This window comes from Suricata suricatta, chromosome 12 (genome assembly GCF_006229205.1).
Source record: "Suricata suricatta isolate VVHF042 chromosome 12, meerkat_22Aug2017_6uvM2_HiC, whole genome shotgun sequence".
Classification (NCBI taxonomy): domain Eukaryota; kingdom Metazoa; phylum Chordata; class Mammalia; order Carnivora; family Herpestidae; genus Suricata; species Suricata suricatta.
This window is the reverse complement of record NC_043711.1, coordinates 62,147,310-62,159,890: the sequence shown is the minus strand read 5'-3', so window position 1 is coordinate 62,159,890 and position 12,581 is coordinate 62,147,310. Positions and strand designations below refer to the sequence as shown.

Sequence of the window (12,581 nt, the reverse complement as noted above, 5' to 3'; positions counted from 1 at the left end):
TTTTTTCTCAAAGGAGAAAAAAAAATAAGAACAAGAGAAAAGACTAAGTTGGTAATAAAAAAAAGTGGGGGTTTACTTTGAATTATGTAAAGAAAATATGATCTGTGGAAGATCATGGGTGTCCATGGATCACCATAAAGTGCTCTGAGCACCAAGCAACAGTTCAAAACTTTACCCATATGACAATATCTGTCACTTATAAACACCATACATGTTTTTGATTTGATAAGTGTTCCAAGGTCTGTTTGCCGCTCTGTCAGCTGTGCACAAGTACGGCTGCGAGGCTGAATTCTGAAGTGGAAAATTAGGAGGGGCCGGGTTGGTGAGGAGAAAAGAGTCCGGGGGAGTGAGACTGCATTTGTTGGCTTATTAAATTTGACTTTGGTCATTGGTTCCCAGACTGTCAGCTCTTCTCTAGTGCCCTCTGCTGGAGAACAACTAGAACTATTTACTATAGATCTGTAATGAGTATTTTTCAGTTTTTAGGCTTCCATAATGATGAATTAGTGAATCCAAAGCCCAGCACCTCGCACAAAGGATCAGGTCACGGGCTGGCAGGAGCCATTCTAGTTATCATGGAGGTGAGCTCTGCCTCCAGTCTGGTCTCAGGAGGTGTCTAAGAATTGCCAACCTGATACTGTGGTAGGAGAGGTCGGCCCGGTGCATGGCTTCACCTCTCTGCGATCAACTGTACTCAGGTGGTAAATGAGTCACCCATAAAGGAAGTACAGCTCCGGATGCCCTTTGGGGTTTCTGCCTCTCCATTCCCATCTCTCTCAGGGATTAAAAAGAAAACAACCAACAACTTATTTTTTAAATTGGAATTGAAGGGGCTAAGTGCATTAGCTCCAGAATTTGTTTTTATATTTTTCTTCTCAAATGACAAAGAAGCGCTATTCTCCAGGATCCTCACTCAGTATCAGGCATATGATAACTTAGGCCCAGAACAAGATGTCTCCATGTTAAAATACATCTCTCCTATGGTGTTTACTTGCCTGTTTCCCTCATGAGGCCAAATTTCTTGAGTTAAAGATACCTGTGCCTACTTGGAGCTCAGTGTTTGATTATTTGATACATCAATGGGTGGACAGATGGAAAGACAAATAAATGACATAATCTTTATCCTCACTGTTTATTTTTTAACATTTAAATCTTCTTTATCCATATAAATGTGAAAAATAATAATTGTATGGCTTGATGAATTTTCTAAAATTAAAGTTACCTCTGTCAACAGCACCCAGGTCCAGAAAGGGGACATTCCCAGATGCCCTCCTTATATACCAACCAGTCATCACTCATCCCTGGAGGTGGCCACTGACAGCGTGAATTGTTTGGTCTTGTTTTGTTCTTAAAGTAGAATCATATAGTATGTTCTCTCTCTTGTGTGCTCACTCTGTTTTAGAATTATTACATATTTACAGTTTTGCTTTTCTTTCATGTTTATTTATCTCAGAAAGAGATAGCACAAGCAGGGTAGGGGTAGAGAAAGAGGGAGGTACAGAATCTGAAGCAGCCTCCAGGCTCTGAGCTGTCAGCACAGAGCCCAACATGGGGCTCGAACCCATGAACCATGAGATCATGGCCTGAGCTGAAGTCAGACACCCAACTGGCTGAGCCACCCAGGAGCCCATTTATGTACAGCTTCTTATTTGTTCTTATTGAAACTCTTAATGTCAGTGGGTGCTCCTGTGGTGGCGCATGCCATCCTTTGCTTCATTTGCTCCATATTGTGTATATAAGATTCAGCTGTATTGTTGAATAATTATGGATCATTCATCAACACTGCAGTGTAGTGTCTCATTGTAGCAACACACCATGAGGTAGTTTGGGGCCTCCCTGAATAGACACTGAGCAAGGATCCAAGTGTAAGTAAACTATTTTGGACATGAAGAAAAACCCCTGGAAGGTGAATGAGGGGATGAGACAAAGAACAGAAGATAGGCAGCAATGGCTGTGTTTCCAGGTGAATCACCATGGGCCTCTGGGGCTCAATCTTGCTGATGTCTTTGGGGAAGAGTATAGAGATGCTCCAGAGGGATGAGAGGTGTAGGATATTTATACTCTGACACTCTTCAGTCATTAACAGGAATGCTGAGCAAGGAATGAGCTGTGTTCGTTCCTGGGCTCTCTTGGTCTGCTGCGGGGAAGTGGAGGTAAAGGAGCTCCAGTTCTAGACAAAGCTCTTAGACAAAGAAAAGCAGGTGAGGGCAGTTGGAACTCAGGCAAGCAGTTAAGATTTTCCTTAGACCCGCACAGTCTTCTAATATCTTCCTCTTATTGACTGTATTATGTCTGGGCCCTCCTAGCAACAGATGCCAAAAGGAAATTAGATTTGTAGGAGATTTACGGGAAAAAATGGGGAGAGAGCCAGAGGAGGCTGCTGGGCTGACCCCTGTGGAGGAGAGAGGTTGGACAGAAGGAAGGGAGATTGGACAGGAAAGGTCTTTGTACCTCAGCAAATCTGTCTTGAAGCTCAAATTACTGGGGCCTCAAGGAGGAGAACTGCCTCAGTGTCATTAGCTGAAGCAGGACTAGCTGAAGCTGAACTACCTAGTCATTAGCTGAAGCAGGACGTGGAGTCAGCTACAGTACCTGGAGCCTTCAGTCAGTTATGCTCCCCGAGACAGGACACGTGAGAGGCACAGAGTCCCAGCTGCAAGGTGGCCTAAGTTAATGAGAGAGCAATTTAACAGCACTCTCTGATCCAGCATTCTCTTTCTGGCACTGTCTCTTGTTAATACTATATGTATAATTTTAAATGCAAAATTCAAATGCAAATCACCTTTCTCCCTAAGTTATCCTTTCTTGATGTGATATCCACTTATGTCACTCGGAGTGTCCCCTGGAACTAATTAAGCCAGTTAAAGATTCCTTTTGTTATCTGAAACTCTGCGCACAAATTCTGTTTTTAAGATGCAAATATTTCTTGGAAGAGTTAAGCCCTTTACTTTTTCATTTACACTTTGGAAAGACCAGTGTTCACTTCCCCCTACTTCCTGAGTGTGGTACCTTCTTGGGCAAGTCTTGGAGCCTCTCTGAGCTGCAGTTTCTTCATCTGTAACACCTTCGCTCACAGGCTTGGGGCGAGAATCAAGGCAATCATGTGACATTCTCAGCACATAGTTGATTCTGAATACTGGTTCTTCTCTTTTCTTTTTTCTCATCTCTGCATACTGGCTCCTCTTCCTTGGTTACCAGGATTGCTTTCCCACTAACACTGAGATTTATTAAGACATGGGGATAAGATAGGGGTCAGAGGGGAGGGGAGAAGGAAAATGGAGCATGTTCCTATTCACAAGGTGTTTACTGAGGCTGAGGGTTCACTATTTAAAGCATTTGCTGTATTTTCTTGTTATGAACAAATGTTGGTCACTGTTGTTAGTTAGATCAGATGGCTCTGAGGGTGGGTAGGGCTTTGCAGAGGAGAATCTGAAACCCAGAGGTCCTCTGAAGAGTTTTAGTTCAGTAGAAGGGGGCAAAGGGAGCCCTAGAAAATATATGCCAATATTAACTGACTGAGAGGTGGGAGGAAGGTATGAAAAATGAAGAAGCAGTTCTTCCTGGAGCCTGGGATTTGTCTCAGCTGGGGATGCAATTTCCATATTAGGTGTCCCTCCAAGACACATGCATATCATACACAGGCTCCCTTTTCTCCAGGGCTTGCTCCACTGAACCTCTGAGAGCCCATGCACAGTTTTGTACCCATCATTCTTTGAAGTTAATGGTCTTCAACCAGCAGGTTGGAAATGCCAGGGAATTCACATTCTCCTCACCATCCAAACTGTGGGATCGTACTGGGGAGAGTGCTCTAGACTGCTTCCCAACTATCCCTGTAGGGCTGCACTGAGGAGCCCAAAGCTTAACAATTGTACCTTTTATTTGCCAAATCTCCACCCCATTTCACTACCCCACCTACCCCCTGCCATGTTCTCTGCACACCCCACCTCTCCCAAAGAAACCATTCGCACTGGAATCCTTGCCTTTGGAGAATCCAAGCTAACATGCAGGCTGCTACAGTCATGGGGAAATGTGTGAAGAGTCACTCTGGTCTGACATTCTCAGATATGATAAATTCGGGAGGCAGTGTGGTGCAGTGGGGAGTGCCCGGCATTGGCAGGGACACCACCTTATAATCTGGCTTTGTTGGTCCATAGCTGTGTGCCTCCATTGAAGCTCTTTATTTACCCTGTTGGGATCTCAGTGAGCTCATCAATAATAGAGAAATAATGATGATAAAGGTCTCAGTTCCCTCCTGGGGCAACTCTGAGACTCAGATGGGAATTGGAAGAAAGGTACTTTGTAAACTGCAAAGCATTACATGAAGGAAAGTGAAATTTTAAGTTGACTGTCTTAAGTATTTCTTCTTTTTCATATTCTAGATAGGCGTTAACCCTGCATGTAGTCTATGGTGAGCCAAGAACTTTTTAAATGGCTACCTAATTTTATATAAATATTAAATTATTTCAATTCTCTGGAAGGATAACTCTCACATAGATAAAAGTTTGAGTAGCTTCAGGGTCCCTTGACTAAGAATGATTGTATAAATTGGATCAGAGAGGGAAGAGCTAAGAACTAGAATATGTTAGTTTTTTTTAAATTTTTTTAATGTTTTATTTATTTTTGATACAGAGAGAGACAGAGCATAGAGGGGGAGGGGCAGAGAGAGAAGGAGACAAAGAACTGGAAGCAGACTCCAGGCTCTGAGCTGGCTGTCAGCACAGAGCCCGACGCGGGGCTCGAACCCACAAACGTGAGATCTGACCTGAGCCAGAGTCAGAGGCTTAATCAACTGAGCCACCCAGGCGCCCCTAGAATATGTTAGTTCTAAGGTGGCTCAAGTAAATGAAATATTCTCAAAAATTCCAAACAGTAAACTCAGGAGCGAAGTTATACACAGACATGAGGTCAACCCCTTCTGTTTGCACCTCCTCATCCTTGCAGGCTTATGAAAATGAAGGATGGCACCCACTGGGCATCCCATCCACTGAAGGTGATATGGCACAGAGGGTCTTGGGCCAGCCAGATCATAGGGTGCTGCTTGCACAGGGTGCAGATCAACTCTTTGCAAGATTATAGAAATAGTATTTATGAAATAAAAATAATGTGTAATGTTAAAGAAATAGTTCTTTTGTTACATCTGACTTAGTCACTGAGTGGGTTGTTTTCTGAATCAATATTTTTTCAACTACCCTATATTTTATCAGTCCCCCACCCCCAATGTCTTGGTGAAACATCTTATCTACATTTTACAGGTGAGGAAACTGAAGCATTGAAAGACAATCACTAAGGTCCCAGAAGCAGTCACTTTGTTTGACACTTAAGAACCCAAGTCCAGGAGCTGTTTGCTCTGCCACGCTCTCTGACCCAACAAGCTGAAGTTCATTGTCATCAGAGATGAAGACATGAATTCTCATACCCTTTTGGGTGACTCTTTTGGGTCATCACCAGGAGCATTCAGGACATGATTCCTGCCCTTTTACAGTCCAGAATAATGGTTTTCTGCAGGGAACGATTTTGCCCCTCCCCTCATCCCAGGGGACATTTGACAGTGTCCATAGACAATGGGGGGTGCTACTGGCATCTAGTGGATAGAATCAGGAATGCTGCTAATGCACAGGACAGTGCCACGACAAAGAATTATCTGGCCCAGAAGTCAGTAGTGTAGAGGCTGAGAAACTGTGGGTCTAGAGAGGGAAAGACAATAATTGGAACTAAACTGTGGTGACAACAAAAGCAAATGACGGCTACCATGACTGGGAGACTAGCATGTGCCAAGAACTGGGTCAAGTGCTGCCACTTAGCATCAGGGAACAAAGGGTTGATGAGGGGATCAGATCTTCACAAATGGGGGAGTCTGGGAAGTAGTGTTGGGAAGGTGGTGTGGAGGCATCCACAGGTTTATGTGAAGCCCTGGGGCGAACGGGAAAGTCTGTGCTGAGCTGGTGGGTGGTCTGGAAACAAGCATGTCCAGTAGCTGAGGTGGGCTAGTGTGGGGAGCTGGTAGGGATGGTTGAGGGGAGGTCGTGAAGGGTGGTTGGGAGGCAGTGGAGACCATGTGAAGGCCATGAGGAGACTGTGGAGGTCATGGGGACGCCATGGGAGGGTCATGAGAAGGCCATGAGGAGGCCATGGGGAGAGTCATCAGGAGGCTGTGAAGGTTGAGGGAAGGCTTTGGTGGCTCCTGGGAGACAGTGAGAGTCGTGGTCCTAGCAGGCCTCCCCCCGGTGGCACTGCACCACACCTGGGCAGCCATGCAGGGAAGGAGAGTACAGACAGGGCGATGACAAGGGTGGGATCCCAGTAAGGACCTAGTAGAGTAGAGGAGTGTGTATGTGGGCCTGAAGAGCCGTGAGGGCAGGGGGCACAGGAAAGGGTCTGAGAAGTGACAGTGTGCCTGGGAAGAGAGAGGATGGGAGGAGCTGGCTGGTGAAGCCGGGTCTGAAGGGTCTGAGCAGGGTGGCTGCCATCAGATTTGAATGCTGGAAAGATGCTGTGGATAGCAGAGTGGATAGGCCACGGCGAGGGCAGTGAGTTAGGAGAGGCACTGCTCTCCATGACGAGGCTTAGACCAGGGGCTGGTGTGATGGAGGGAGAGAAATAGATAGAATCCAAGAAGCTCAGACATAGTAAAAACATAGCAAAACCAACCAAACTTGGTGGTGACTTGGATCTGGGGATGGACAGAGGGTAATTTCAGTTCCAGGATGCCACCTAGTTGTCTGAGTTATGGCAGATGGGGGCCATCAGAAGAAACCAGGCTTGGGGAAGAGGACCATGAATTCCACTGGGGTCATTCTTGATTTGAGGTGCCTTGAAAGCACCCAATGGAGAAGTCAAATAAATGCACAGCTGGTCACCTATGCTGGACTGGAGCTGTAAGGAGGGCTGGGCCAGAGATGCACATGTTGTCTTTGTTACAGTGTGGGTGGTAATTTGAAGCCGCAGTCAGGGATGGCAGTCCCCAAGTGTGATCTTTGGATAGCAGCAGCAGTGGCAGCCAGGAAAATGTGTTAGAAATATAGAATCTCTGGCCCCATCCCAGACTCACTGGGTCAGAAGCTGCTGGGCGAGGTCAGTCGTTGTAGTTTAACATGTCCTCCAAGGAGACTCAGATGCACAGGAAAGCTCAAACTTTGTTCCACACTTAACTTATGTGGGGAGGGGTGCCTGGGTGGCTCAGTTGGTTAAGCTTCTGACTCTTGATTTCAGCTCAGGTCCTGATTTCAGGATTGTGGGATGGAGTCTCACATTGGGCTCTGCACTGAGCATGGAGCTTGCTTGGGGTTCTCTCTCTCACTCTGCCCCTCTCCCCAGTTCTCTCTTTCTCTCTCTCAAAACAAAATAAAAACTTACTTTGGGGAGCTTTTTAAATCCCCAATGCCCATTCTGTACCACTATGTCAGAATCTCGGGGGCCAGCATCCAGGTAGGGTGACCAACTTGTTCCAGCTTATCCAGGGCTGTCTCAGGCTTTTCCAGATTTTCTCTGAAAGTCCTGCATCCCAGGAGATTTCTCAAACCCTGACACTTCAGATGCTGCAGTCAGAAGCTTGTATGACTCCCCAGGGGATTCCACCTGTTCAGCCAACTTTGAGAACCAATTTTGGGTCCCTTCCCAAAAGAGCTGTGTGTTTTGGACCCCAGGACAGGGTCACTGCTGAAGTTGTGGTAATTTTAAAAACTGACAGTGGTCTGCTGACAATCTTAGTATAAGTGAGGAAGGGCCCCAAGGTCATCCTGGCTGAACATAAGAATCACCTGAGAAGTCTTAAAAAATATTGAGATTTGCCAGGGATAAGCAGATTTTAAACTCCAGGCAATTCTAATTACAGACAAGGTTGGAACTTCAGGTCTAGGGAAAGGTGCCCAGTGGGAAGCAAAGGGTCTCCCACATTGTGGCCAGGTGGACAAGGACGAGCCTTCCAAATAAGGATGAAGAGGAGGCCAGAGAAGCAAGAGGAAACCAGGGGCCTATGTGGCCCCAGCAGCGAAGGGGAGATGCAGCAGGAAAGTCGAGAGCAAGCCTTGCAGAATGTCCATTGGATCGAGCTGCAAGGAGTGCAAAGTCTGGGAGAAGAAATGGAGGCTAAGGAGTGAGCAGAAAATGAGCAAACTGAGAGCAAGAGGCAGCTCTTCTCAAAAACAAGGTGGCTGGAGGAGCTCTCCTTGTTTTTCCACTTTTTCCCTCTGCTTTCTTGCTTCTCACTTCTCTCCTTTCTTTCTCCATGGTTATACATTTCTTTTATTCTGAGGAGGAGAAGAATTTTTTTAAAGTTTATTTATTTATATTGAGAGAGACAGAGACAGCGCAAGCAGGCGAGGGGCAGAGAGAGAGAGAGAATCCCAAGCCCAATGTAGGGGTCAATCCTATGAACCACAAGATCATGACCTGAGCCCAAATCAGGCAGAGACTGACACAGGGTTCGAACTCACAAACCGTGAAATCATGACCTGAGCCAAAACCAAGAGTCGGACACTTAACAGATTGAGCCATCCAGGCCTCCCAAGAAAAAGAATTTTTAAAGGGTCCTCTTGATGTAAAAAGTGGTGCAGCTCCTTAGGCTGCTGTATTCTCTCTGTTGAAGAGCAGGGGGCACAGTAATAATTCCAACCGATTGGTATGCGGAACTGGTGCAAAGTCACACACTGCTCTTGTCAGAGCCAGGAGCAGAATCCAGCATCCTGGAGCCTCATGCCTATCTCCTGCATACTGTGTCCCACTGTCCGAAGGAGCTGTGAGTTTTGGACAGCAGGACTTGGCCTCAGCTGAAGTCACGCTTCTTTCAGAACCTGTCAGTGGCCTGTTGATCATCTTAGCATAAGTGGAGAAGAATCCTGGTCCCTTTGGCCGCATAGGGGAGGTTCCAGCTCTGCTAGCAACCGTCTCACTGGGACATGGAAATTTAGGGACAGCTGATGAAGACCCACTTGTCCCTCTAAGGATCTGGGGTCTGATCATTTGAGATCCTACAACTCAGTCAAGCCACCACCCCTTCCTCCTCTGCCCCCCAAACACACTTAACTTTACACATGCTGTGTATTCACCAGAGAATATTAGAAGCTCTCTGTTCATTGAAAACAGCTCCTGTGTGTGCATTTTCTCTTATCTTGAAAGAGTAAACACAGGGATCTCCAAGTCCCCCTACCCATCAGAATATATTATTGAGGGGGCTAGGGATTTCACCTAAATGTATGCAACTGCTTGACAGTTACCCCTGGGAACTTCAGGAGCGTGTTTTTCTTTTCCTTTTCTCTCTTTCCCATCCCTTTACCCCTCCTTGGTTTCTTTTCCTTTATTTATTTAGTGGCGAGAGGTGATGAGAAGAGAGAGTGAAAATAAGGCTAAAAGGGGGAGGTCAAGAATAATTAACCTCTGAAGGACTTCGCAAACTCATTATGTATTTGGCAGCTACATACGCAAATTATTCAAAAACTCTCTGTAATGGCTTTCCAAACACATGTTGACAGTTTCCTGACTACCTGTATTAAGTGATGTCCCCGAAGTAGTCACGTTGATGATAAATCGCTGCTTCTCATGAACCTGTTGTCTGTCATCCAGAGACATTTTCATGTTAAATGTTTATTTGCATATATAAAAACCCCATAACAGCCCACTAATTACCATGGAGCTCCAGAAGAATGACAAGAAGATGCTTAATCAACAGGCGTTGTTAACCCTGTCCACAAACAGACACGTACCCATCAGATTTACCTGTTTAACTTAAACTGTAATTACTGGGCAATCACACAACAAACAAGTGTAGGTATTAATTATCCAAATGAGACTTGGGATGTTCAGAGTCACCTTTTTCTATTTTGAGCTTGGTGACTGTTATTTCACTTCACATCCACAGTCCACCTGAGTAACTTGTGTTCCATGAATTCAATTATGAAGTGCTTTCCTTAATGTTGTGGGAAATATAGTGAGATTAACACTTCTAATATATGAATTTTTGAGTAAACTATATAAACAGCTGGATCCACAGAGAGGAAACGGCAAATGTTTAGCGTAGAGAGATGGCCAGACCAGCAGGTGGCAGTGTGGACCAGATAATGAAACTGTCTTCCCTCCAATCATCAGGCTTTGGGGGTAAAGACACTCTAGGTTTATTTACTACTCCTGAAGAGCTTTTGAATTAAAAGTCCTTTTAGTCATCCATGCAGAAGGCCTTCATATAAGGGGCTCAAGAGAGTCACGCTATACCCGAGGCTCTCGGGTCTGGAAAGGACCACCCAGCAAAGCAGCTAGCAGAGATGCAAGGCTCTGAAGACCTGAGTTACCAGGATGGCCTTCCTTTCACGGGACTTAGGTAGCTCATCAGGCCCAATCTGGTGGGTTCTGCTGCTGGATCTTTCTGGCTTCTTCCTGTCTCACTCCCTTCTTGGCAACCTTGCTGCTCTTTGCTTCAACTCAGAGATTTATGGCAGCTGTACTGCAACCCAATAAGGGGGTGGGGGGAATCTTCAATTTAAAGGCAGTTTAGATTATTGGTTTTTTTTTTTTTTACTTTTGTTTCTAAATCTTGGTTCCCAAGATGGTTGAAATGAAAATAAGGTCATGTTATTTTTTTTTTTTATGTTCATCTTTGATTCCTTATTCTTGGCAAAACACCTGACTTAGGTGTAAGTAAAAGACCGAGTCCTTTGGGGAAAATGTCATAAGAAATCCTATTTTTTTAAACAAGCATTCCTGTAATAAAGGAACAAACATAAAATAATGGGGATAAAAATGAAAGCATAAATAGGTCATATTAGCATGATTATTAATGTAAAATATGGTCCCTTGGCTTTGATTCACTTTGATTCAGTTATTTAACTGGAATAATATATGAGAATTGAATTTACCAATGTTTTCTCTTAGCTCTTCTTCCTTCCTTGTGCACATTTTTTGTTTCTTTCCCCCATTAACCTAGCAAAAAGTAGTATTTAACCCAGGATACTAGAAATGTTACAGTTTTTAGATCCAGTTCTTAAACTTCCTATTTATTCAGAATCTGGGGTAATATGATAGACTCTGTTCTTTACCTGAGTGTATTCATCGCTGTCTTAGGGTTCTCTAGAGAAACAGAACCAATGGAGTGCGCGCGCGCGCGTGTGTGTGTGTGTGTGTGTGTGTGTGTGTGTGTGTCTGTGCAGACAGACAAAGAAAGAGAGATTTTTAAGGATGGAGACCAGGGAAGATTTGCAGTTTTAGTCCAAAGGCAATCTGTTAGCAGAATCCCCCCCCCCTTCTTTTTTTGTGGAGGTGAGTTTTGTTCTTTTAAGACCTTCAATTGATTGGATGAGACCCTCCCAACCCCCAACCAACAGATTATGGAGAACAATGTGCTGGACTCAAAGTCTACTGATTTAAGTGTTAATCCCATCCAAAAATACCTTCTAAGAAACATCCAGAATAATGTCTCACCAAATACCTGGGTATTGTGGCCAGCAAAGTTAACACATAAAGTTAACTATCATAACCTATCATCTTTTTCCTCCTAGAAGGATTTTCTGAATGCACAGATAGACCATGGGATCGCCAGGCACTTTCCATATTATCTTACATTCGGGCACAAAACTTTTATACAAGACAACATGGCAGAGAACAGAGAGGGGACACTGAGCTGTGAGGCCACTCCTGTCTGTGCTGACCACTCGTGGGGCATTGGGAAGTATAAGGTGCCTGCAGTCTGTGGTTTCCTCCTCCAGAAGAGTAAAATCTCCAGAGAGCCACAAGTCTTCCTGCACAAGCCTGTGACCTAGCGAATGCCAGAAGGTCAATTAATCCAGAATGTTGTAACCCAACTCCTGGAGGACCCAGGGAGGTGGGAGGGATGCTCTGTGGGGATTGAGGTCGAACTCTTCATTTTCTTTAATAGGGTGGGAGCAGAGCCCACTGGTGTGAACCAGAACTTGGGATATGTTGGAGGTTGAGGCTCTGGTAAATTGCTTCCAAAAATGGCTGCAATTATTCCCATCCCTGTATCCATGCCCTTTTCACTGTGACTTAGCCACTTCTCCCACAAAAAAGCAGAGTCTGTTTTCCCATCCCTGACTCTGACTGGTCTTAGGACTTGCTTTGGTCAATAGAATGTGGCAGAGCAATGGTGTGTCAGTTCTGAGCCTACGTCTCAAGAAGTCTTGTGTGCTTCCTTTATGCTTCTTAGAATCCTACCTTATCTTCCTGTGAGCAAGCCTGGGATAATGTGTTGGAGGTCAAGGAATGTTTGGCTGGGGTACCCCCACTGCTCTGATCATCACTAAGTTACAGTTTGTTAAGCAGCAAAAGAATAATAAGAATAAAGTGGCTGACCAATTCTGGAAGAAATTTCTTTACCTAGAGCCTTGATAAGGAGAAGAACCCCAGAGGATGGGTATCTGGACTGCCCCGTACCACTTGCTAACACTGACTTTAATGGGTGCCCGTAACTTCATACACAAATTAAATAAATGAATATGTTTTCCTTGCCAGTCATAACACCTTTAACTTGCTGGGAGCTCAAAATCAAATATTTTACAGTATAAGGCTGCACTTTAGTTTCTGTGGTCTAGTGATCTTTAAATCATTGCATCCTCTTGGGAATTGTTTGGAAATTTCTA

The 12,581-nt window shown here is 44.8% G+C and overlaps 1 long non-coding RNA gene across 2 annotated transcripts in view; it reads left to right on the top strand.

Annotated features, from left to right (window-relative positions):
* LOC115274247 overlaps nt 1-12,581 on the top strand; it is a 30,040-nt gene that overhangs the window by 911 nt on the left and 16,548 nt on the right. The gene's annotated exons all lie outside the window — the stretch shown is intronic.